The 10133-nt window shown below is 34.8% G+C and overlaps 1 pseudogene; it reads left to right on the forward strand.

Annotated features, from left to right (window-relative positions):
- Positions 1-2056: 2056 nt before the first annotated feature.
- LOC118615825 lies at positions 2057-3100 on the forward strand (annotated as a pseudogene).
- The last annotated feature ends 7033 nt before the right edge of the window (positions 3101-10133 follow it).

Below are 10133 nucleotides of genomic sequence, written 5' to 3' on the forward strand. Positions count from 1 at the left end.
GTAATTTGCCCAATGTCGGATGTCTGTTTAATGAATAAGTCAACACCACTGAAATACTTTAGTTTTAGTGTAGTTGAAGATTACTAGATATCTAGTTAATTTAGGATTTTTACAGCTCTGAGAGGAAATTCTACAGAAATCTTGGTATACCCTTTCCATAGGGCACTTCTCTGGAATCAAGCACTTAATCACCTTTGGGGCATTGGTTTTGGATCTCCATTGCCTCAGGCCAAAATCACCTCAACTTTCCTGAAGGTCTTCAGTCACCCTAATCTATTCTGACTCATATCTAACTGGAATTTTCTGAAGTATTTTCAGTGGCTTAAACACAACCAACACTAAAAGATGGGTTAACACGTACAATGTTCCTCTCTCTTACCCCTCCACAACTAACGTGTCCTTCAGTACAATACTGTTGCTTGTAGCCTCTATATAGCTTTCATGTATCTACCCTTCTGTTACTACTACCTTAGTACAAGAAGCCCTTAACACTTTTTCCCTGGGTTATATCCAATAGGCTGCTAAGTAGGTCCAATCTGTTTTCACTGCCAGAATGATCCTTCTGAAAGTTAAACCCATCACTTGTCTTTGCATGCCTGAGATCCTAATGCCCAAAGCAATGCTTCTCAATATTACATCAGGATGGATAACTTTACTATGAAAGAGACATCCCTGAGAACATCTAGGTTTATGAACACATTGCAGTATGCTAGCCTTAATGACATTCTATTCTTGACTTCTCAACAGAGGACATAAATGGTACTACAACTGAGTGAGAATATCATATTATAGGGAAAAACATGAATTGTGTTGAATAGGAAAATATTTAAATTTTCACTTATTATTATTAATGACAATATTTTGGTGTATGCTGCAACTTATTCCTATGATTGAGACTAAGAATTCGGGGATTCCATCCAAGTATTTTAACATAATAAACAATGTTCTTCATGACCTGGTTATTTACTATCTGTGTGGGTTTATTTTCTTTCTCCTGAATCTCTCTACTCCCACACCATGAGACATACCAACACACACTCTAGCCAAAACGGACTTCTGTGGCATTGCTCATTCTGTTTCATCTGTTTGAAATATTTCCCTCTCCTAACTCACTCCACTTTCCCCTCTCATGCTTCCATGTTGTGATTATGCTGAGCTTCGAGCCAAGATTTAACCTTCAAACTCTGGCTCCAGTGTCATCTTTCACAGGAAGCCTCTCGTACATGGTCTGCTTTCTTCCTAGTGCTTCCAATGATGGACCAGAACTGCAGTCCATCCCACCAGAGCACCGGCAACACATCAGCAGAAAATATCCATTTCTAATTGTAGCAGCTTTCTAAAAATACTGATTCCTAATAACTGGGCTTCCTTTGTTTTGTCGAGAATGAATGTTAATGTGAGTGGTTGTATAAATTTGGAGATTGAACTATTTTCATGAGTAAACAAAACATATTTGGATAGCCAGGAAACAAATTTGGAAGAGCTATGACAAGTAACAGGAATGGTGAGGTGGAGCTACTGTAATTTCCTCTGCTGTTCATAACTTTTCATTAATATTTGTTAAAAGGTGTTGTTTGTGGACTTTTTTGTGCAGAAACTAGGAAAATTGATGAGTTATTTGGGTTGATTCTGGGTGGAAAAAGAAATAATGTATAGCTTTAGAGGTTCATATGGAGGAAAGATGACAGCCTAAGAGGTTAAGAATTTGAAGTCTGGGGAAGGCTTCAGACTTCACATCACATAATAAGGGTATTTGAGACAATCTTATGTGTGCATCTCCTACTCACACGCATATTGTGGCTTATGCTTCTTCCTGCTGCTTCATGACTGTAAGTCCTCAAGTTTGTGTGCTACTATTGTATTAGAGGTGCTAGATATTATGATTTGAAATAATTAATGATTTAACCTTTCCAAAGTTTTCAATAGATTGTCAGAATTCTGATGACCTAAAACCTTCACCAAATTAACTTGAAATTTGACTAAATATATTGACATTAGTTCTGGGTATTTTCTCTCAATATTTGTAATTCACACAACTGGGTCTCTGAGCAGCACCATGGTGGTGGGCAGGAACAAAGGCCTCACAAAAGGTGGCAAAAATGGAGCCAACAAGAAAGTGGTTGGTCCATTTGTAAGAAATATTGGTACGATATGAAAGCACCAGCTATGTACAATATAAGAAATATTGGAAAAAAACTAGTCACGAGAAGTGAAGAAACCAAAATCACATCTGATGGTGTGTCTAGGGTCATTTTTTTTTTTAAATCCTCATCCGAGGATATTTTTTTTTGCATTTATCTTCAGATAGAGTGGGAGGAAGAGAGAGAGAGAAACATCCATGTAAGAGAGACACATCCACTGGCCACCACCCACAGGTCCCCAACCGGGGCTGGGGACAAATAACTGAGGTACGTGCCCTTAGTGGGAACCGAACCTGGGACTCTCCAGTCTGCGGGTCAATGCTCTAACCACTGAGTCAAACTGGCCAGGGCTAAGATCATGTTTTTGAATGATCCTAACTACTCTGCAGAAAGATAAAGTTGCATTTAGAAAATTCAAGCTAATTACTGAAGATGTTCAGGGCAGAAAATGCCTAATTTCCATGGCATGGATCTTACCCATGACAAAATGTGCTCCATGGTCAAAAAATGGCAGATCATGATTGAAGGTCATGTTGATGTTAAGACTACTGATGGTTATTTGCTTCATTTATTCTGTGTTGGTTTTACTAAAAAATGCAACAGTCAGATTCAGAAGACCTCTTATGCTGAGCATCAGCAGGGCTGCCAAATCCAGGAGAAGATGATGGGAATCATCACCCAAGAGGTGCAAACAAATGACTTGAAAGAAGTGGTCAATAAATTGATTCCAGATAGCATTGTAAACAACATAGAAAAGGCTTGCCAATCTGTTTATCCACTCTATGATGTCTGTCAGAAAAATAAAAAATAAAAAACTGAAGAAGCCCAAGTTTGAACTGGGAAAACTCATGGAGCTTCATGGTGAAGGTAGCAGTTCTGGAAAAGCTACTGAGGATGAGACAGGTGCTGAGGTTGAATGAGTTGATGGATATGAACCCCTAGTCCAAAAATCTGTTTAAAATTCAAACATTTAATGGCAAAAAATAAAAAATCCTATTTGTGATATTTAAAAATAATAAAATTCACACAACTGGAATTTAGATGTATATTAAATAATGTTATGACTGGGTGTATAATTTATGTGCAAATGTCCAGTTAATTTACTTACTATATAATCTAGTTAAAGGGAAGTATTTCCTAATCATCTGATCTTAGTTATAAACTCTCCCTCCTCTTTTTATCCTCATACTTCTAATTATATTAGGATAGTTGAAAAGGATGTTGCTATGTCACTAATCCAGCCCTGGCCACTGTGGCTTACTTGGTTGGAGTGTGTCCTGTGCACTCAAAGGTCACAGTTTGAATTCTTGGTCAGGGCACATACCTAGGTAGTGGGTTCAATCCCTGGTTAGGGAACACACGAGAGGCAACCCATGTATCTTTCTCTCTCTCCCCCTCTCTCAAGTCAATTTAAAAAATATTTCACTGATCCAGAGATACTACAATTGACATGGGTTTTAGAGATTGGGTCTTATTAGTGGAAGGTGAAAATGGAGAATCAAAAAATTGAGAACTAAAAGAGAATGCATCTGTATAAAAAGAACACATTCAAGGAAAAATTGAAATTATATGAGAAATAAAGAAAATATTTTTAGTGTACATTAGAATATGAGAATGTTATTTTATATCTTAAAATATTTAAACTTGGAATTTAGTTCAGTAGCACAACAAATGTTCTTATTTCTTAACTCAAAGTATTTAATACATTGATAATGTATATTTCAGTTAAATTATGAAATTGACTGATATCATCACAAGAAATAATGATACTATTAGCCTGGAAAAAATTGTATATGTGGATATAATTGTAAGTCATGCTTACTATAGTTTTATAGAATTTAAATATTTTAGGTCTTATACCAAATAATTAGATTAGTTATTTCATGTTCATAGGTAAAATAATTTCTTATTTCTATGCAGGTTTTTAACTTCATAATTTAAGGTATTTTAAATATTAATTGATTTTAGCTATACATATAATAGCTTATCATAGCCCCTTTCAATTTATTCAGTTATTGTTTGATGAAAGTAAAAAAAAAAAAAAAACACCACCAATATGTTTAATAGTTTGTATGCATACTATTATTAGTTTTACTACTATAAATGCAATAAATATACATGACTAATTAAAGGCAGAAGTGATGTTATATCATAAAAGTCTAACAAAGTACCATGGAATTTGGAGGAAGGATATAATTTTCAAGTGAAAAAAAGGGGAGAGTTCAACGGAAGGCGTCTTGAAGAGGTTTCGCTTGAGACAAAAATCTCATGTTTGGTTAGCTTTCAACAAGTGGAAATGCATCACTTGGAAATCTCATTCCCAAGAGAGTTTTATGGGCTGACATTATCAGTTCCTTTTTCACTGTACAATATTATTTCTAGGGTAATTTTCTTATTAGAAATTTAAATAGTAGCTAAATGCTTGGAATGCCGAGAACAAATACCTATGAGATACAGTCTTAAACATAATGAAAAAATATATATATTTTACTATATACAATGTTATATGGTGCTATGTAATGTAACATTTTGTATATAATGTTTCTAAGAAAAATGTTAGATAAAAGTAAAGCTATTTATAATTAAATATAAAAACAAGCATTATAAATACTAAATATTTCCAATTAGTAGAGTTTTTATCATCTTTTATTGTTTGCAAAAAAAATTCTGTATTGGGCATGTCGTTTAGAATTAATAGTATAAATATAGAAAACAGAAAACAAAAATTTTTATTTCTTCATATTATTTTTCTTCAAATAAATAATAGACTATCCCTAAAGATGTTGTTATACATTTTTACAATATTTTCGAAACTATTTCCTTCTCACTTCAAAAGTATATATATTTAAGCAAATCTCTAAAAATCTTTCACATCATGGAATGATTCTCATTGAGAAATGCTCTATAGTGCACAATATATTCTAAAAGGCTTAACACCTTCCAATTCACAAGTGGATTTTGAATAATTTAGGCAACAACTTCCCGCTCACTAGTATGACTTATTGGAAAAGATAGAACACTGGTACCATAGTGCAGTACCTCCTGCTTCGAGAGAGCAGTCACCTCACAGTCACTTCACCCACAGGTTGGTCTAAAGGATTTTTCCAAAGCTGAAAGCACAGCATAAATCAAAGTGAATAAAGAGAACCTACAGAGCTACAATAGTGTCCTCCCCAAAATAGAAACCTGTGTCTGTGACCACTGTGCGACTGATCATCAGATAATACTCTACATAATCATTTCAGCTGAAAGGAATTTGTGTTTTTATTTAATCTTTTTGAAGCTCAGTTGTTCAGTATCCCATGCTAATAAGGCTGACTGTGCATCCTCCCCCCTTTTTTGTAGCTTTACAAAGGTCCAGGACCCTTATTCAATGGCAGAACTGCAAACAGGTGAGTCAGTTCCTGTTCAAAAGGAGCTTAGTACTTAGCTGGTAAAACAAAGTCTATGATAAGGAATCATGCCTGCTAAAAATTCTACTCAACTTTCTTTATGAATACTCTAATTAATAAGGTGTCATACACTGGTTTTATTTTTATCAATAATATATTATTTAGAGACCTGAGACAACATTTAAATCCCAGATAAAAGAATATGTACTGGTGTTCTAGAGGTGGAGGAGGCGTTGTTCTGCTTATTATTTGTATAACTACTTTGCACTTGAACAGCACCTTTATAGTCTTTATTTAATTTGAAGTTATCAGCAAGGCTGACTCAGGCAAGGTAAGTGTTTCCATATTACATATCAAAATGGTGACTCAATATTTATACAAGGCCTTTGGCTTAACAGTTGGAAGTTCAGAATGATAGTGCTTTTCTGCATATTTTTCTCAAAACTTTTCTTTTATTGTGATTGTGATTATTCTTATTTTTCAAAAATTAATACTACTTTGTATTTGTTTACATCTCTTATGAAACAGTTAAAACATCCTCATACACATAATGTAATCTAGAGAAGATAAAAGATATAATATTTTAGAAGGTTAAATGAAAAGCAAATTCAATATAGGATCTAAGTGATTGCTCATATTCAAAGAACACACATAGTCCTGAATTTTGCACTTAAGATAGAGATTATGCTGACATTTAATGTGTGAGGAATTGCATTGCATGGATTTTTAAATTTAGATAATAGTGCTTTATTGAAGTGTAATTTACATAGAGCAAATACATAAATATATGAATACAGCTCTGTTATTTGGGACATATGTACATACCCATGTAACTGTCACTTGGATTAAGATATCGAACATTCTAGGACCTCATGATGTTTTCCTAGTCAATCCCCACGCCATCCTCAGATTCAGGCAACCACTATTCTGTCTCCTACATTAATTTATTCTGTTTTTCCGCTTCATATAGTTGGAATCTTTCAATATGCCAACTTATGTGACTGGCTTATGTTTCACTCAACATTAATTTTTATTTATTATAAAAACTCTGTGCCAGGCACTGCATTGTTATTTTTTAAATTTAATTTAATTTTATTATTTTATTTATTTTATTTTTTAATCCTCACCCGAGGACACTTTTTCATTTTTTGTTCAGATAGAGTGGGAGGGAGAGAAGGAGAGAGAGAGAAACATTGACGTGAAAGGGGCACATCAAGTGCCTGCCACCCGCACAGCCCAGCCAGGACCGGGGAACAACTTCAACCAAGGTTCATGCCCTTAGTGGGAACTGAACCCTGGTCTCTCTGGACCACAGGCCGGTGCTCTAACTGCTGAGCCAAACCGGCCAGGGCAATTTAATTTTATTTTTATTGAGTTTATTGGGATGCCATTGGTTAATAAAATTACAGAGCTTTCAGGTGTACAGTTCTATAATACATCATCTGTATATTGTGTTGTGAGTTCACCATCCTAAGTCAAGTCTCCTTCCATCAACATTTCTCTTCCCCTTACTCTCTCCTACCTCCCCATCCCCCTTTCCATCTCGCATTCACCACCAGACTGTCTATGAATTTTTTATTTGTTTGTTTTTTTATTTAATTTCTTCACTTTTTTTTCACCTAGCCCCTCAACACCTCTCCCCTCTGATGGCCATCTTCTGTTTTCTGGATCCATGAGTCTGGATTTATTAAACAATTTCTACAAAATGAAGTCGCAGTTCTTAGATGGTGATTCTGAAATCTCAGCCACTTTCCTCTAATTTGATATTTTTAGGGAGGTAGGTAACCAGCCTTCTCAAAGCACAGTAATCTATTCACAAATAGAAATAGCCTCCTGGTGATTAAAACTTCTTTAGCCTTTAATAACAGAAATCAATGAAAATGTTATCTAGCGAACTGTGTGTTCTTGAGATGTTAATGGAAAAAAAGGGCTCTTTTGTCCACCATTATACTTCCTTTTAGGCACCAAAAGACTGCTATGCAAAATGTCATGATGCTCTGTTCCCAACAGATTTTACCTTTATAATAATGCTTGGTTATAGCTGGTTTTACTCCCCCCCCCCCCCGATTTTATATTAACTAAAGCAAGAGAAGATAATTTTAAAGAAAAGTCAGTTTGCAGCTCAATAAAATCTTATCTGGGTAATCCATGAATAAGTTGTGTATCTATATAGTAAAGAAAATTTATATGTCTTTTAAAATTTTTTTATTTATTGATTTGAGATAGAATTTGAGATAGAGATAGATAGATAGATAAAGAGAGAAACATTTATTTACTGTTCCACTTATTTATGCATTCACTGGTTGATTCTTGTATGTGCCCTGACCCAGGATAGAACCTACAACCTTGGTGTATTGGGATGACACTCTAGCCAACTAAGCTACCTGGCCAGGACCTATATTTCTATACTACAGAAAATTTAACCAAACAAAAGTTAGAATTTTGGAATTAATCTTCATAGATATATGACTAATATATATTACAGACTTAGAGTAATGGCCAGTTGGTTTAGGGTAATTTTTGCCTTATGTTTTAATCAAATGTTCTGCATAACATTTTTATTGTATTCAGTGAATAAAGATGTACAAATATAAAAAATACTAAAGAAAAAAGTATGGTATCATAGTAAAGGTAGAAGACATTCATTATTAGAAGTTTTATTTATGGACATTAGTTGTATATTTTGCCATAATTTGCCCTGGTGAAGAAGGAGACAGAGAAATACATTATATCTTGATTGGTTTTATATTAGTTGGTTCATAGCTTTCTACTTATTTAATGAAATGCATTGATTTTATGATCGCAAGGAATTTAAGACAAGTAAGGTATCATAGTTAACTTTACAAATAGCTGAAATTATTTTAAAATGTTTCAAGCATTTTAATGTAATTTTTACATTTCTCAAGAGTACCTGGTTATATAAGGACCTTAGATTTAATATTGTTATGCTTTTACTTATAAAAGTGATCAGTGTTCTGATAGGTAGCAATTGATGTGATCTCATTGTATAGTATATATTTCAGAAGTCAACAAATGTTTAGGAAGAAAATTAATTCAGAAAATATTGATGCTCACTAAGTCATATGGTAAGGTATCTTCCCCCTTTTAATTAATCTTCAGAGTAGTCTGTTTTAAGAGTACCAGGAGAGTCAGCCACCCAAAAGGGGAATCTATTCCTGTTATTTAATTTAATTTAATTTTTTTTTGTTAATCCTCACCTGAGAATATTTTTCCATTGATTCTTTTAGATGGTGACAGAGTAGAAGGGAGGGAAGGAGAGAGAGAGAGAGAGAGAGAGAGAGAGAGAGAGAGAGAGAGAGAGAAAGAGAGAGAGAGAGAGAGAAACATTGATGTGAGAGACACACACTGACTAGTTGCCTCCTGTACGACCTCTACTGAAGCCAGTGATCCAACCTGAAACCTAGGCACATGCCCTTGACCGGAAATTAAACCCTCAATCTTTCAGTCTATGTGCGGACACTCTAACCACTGAACAAAACTGGCCAGGGCTTGTTATTTTATTTTTTAAAATAATACTCAATTACTTATTTTTACTCTTTGAAGCATTGGTAATGCACCTAAAATTTTTCTACTATGTACTCAAGTACAGTTCCATTTTCTGCTTTAAATTGCATTTGGAATATTTTTATAATGCTTTTCGTCATTTAAAAAACGTAGTAGCTATAGAGATGGGCAGAGTAAGAGTTAAAGCAGTACTAGTATTTATATAATTTACAAAAATTGAGAACATATGCCAAAGGGACTAAAATCCATCAGCATTCATATGGTGTCTTATATTAAAGGAAAATATCTTCCAAATAAATATGTTGTTTTGGAAAGGAGTCAATTATGGATTGCTGCACACAAGACATATACCCGTCTCCTTTCTAGAAAGTGAGGGTTGATAGAAATGTCCTTTTGAAAGACAAAAAATTAAGATCTTTATATAACACAATAATATTTTAACTTTGGCATCCTTGCAATTCGGTTTTTATTGATGCTATAATCCACTGGCAAGTGTATCCATGTTCCAAAGTGAAGGACAGGCCACGGAGATGGGTTTCGCAAAGAACATTCTAGAAACCAGTTTTGTAACTCTTAGGCACTCACCAACTTGGAGGAATTGCAGAGGCTCTATTTAAAATTGTAGAAGAGGCCCTGGCCAATTTGGCTCAGTGGTTAGAGTGTTGGCCCACGATCAAAGAGTCCCGGGTTTGATCCCAGCCAAGGGCATCAACCTTGGTTGTGGTTCATACCCACCCCTGTTGAGGTTGTGCAGGAGGCAATCAATCGATGTGTTTCTCTCACATCAATGTTTCTCTCTCTCTCTCTCTTCCTCTCTTTCTCCCTCCCATTCTATCTGAAGGTAAATGAAAAAATATCCTTGGGTGAGGATTAAAAAAATAAAAACTTGTAGAAGAGATTTATTTGGGTCGAATTGATAGTGTTCTGTAAGACCTTCCTGCCCTGCTGTGAGAAGTGAGGTGAAAGGTGAAGGGTGGTCATATCATCACCAAAGGGGCCACCCAGAGAACTTGCTATATATTCCTGGAGTTTGGGAAACAGTGAACTCACACTGGAGAAAAGTTAAACTGAGATT

This window comes from Molossus molossus, unplaced genomic scaffold, assembly GCF_014108415.1.
Source record: "Molossus molossus isolate mMolMol1 unplaced genomic scaffold, mMolMol1.p scaffold_m16_p_4, whole genome shotgun sequence".
In the NCBI taxonomy this organism is placed as follows: domain Eukaryota; kingdom Metazoa; phylum Chordata; class Mammalia; order Chiroptera; family Molossidae; genus Molossus; species Molossus molossus.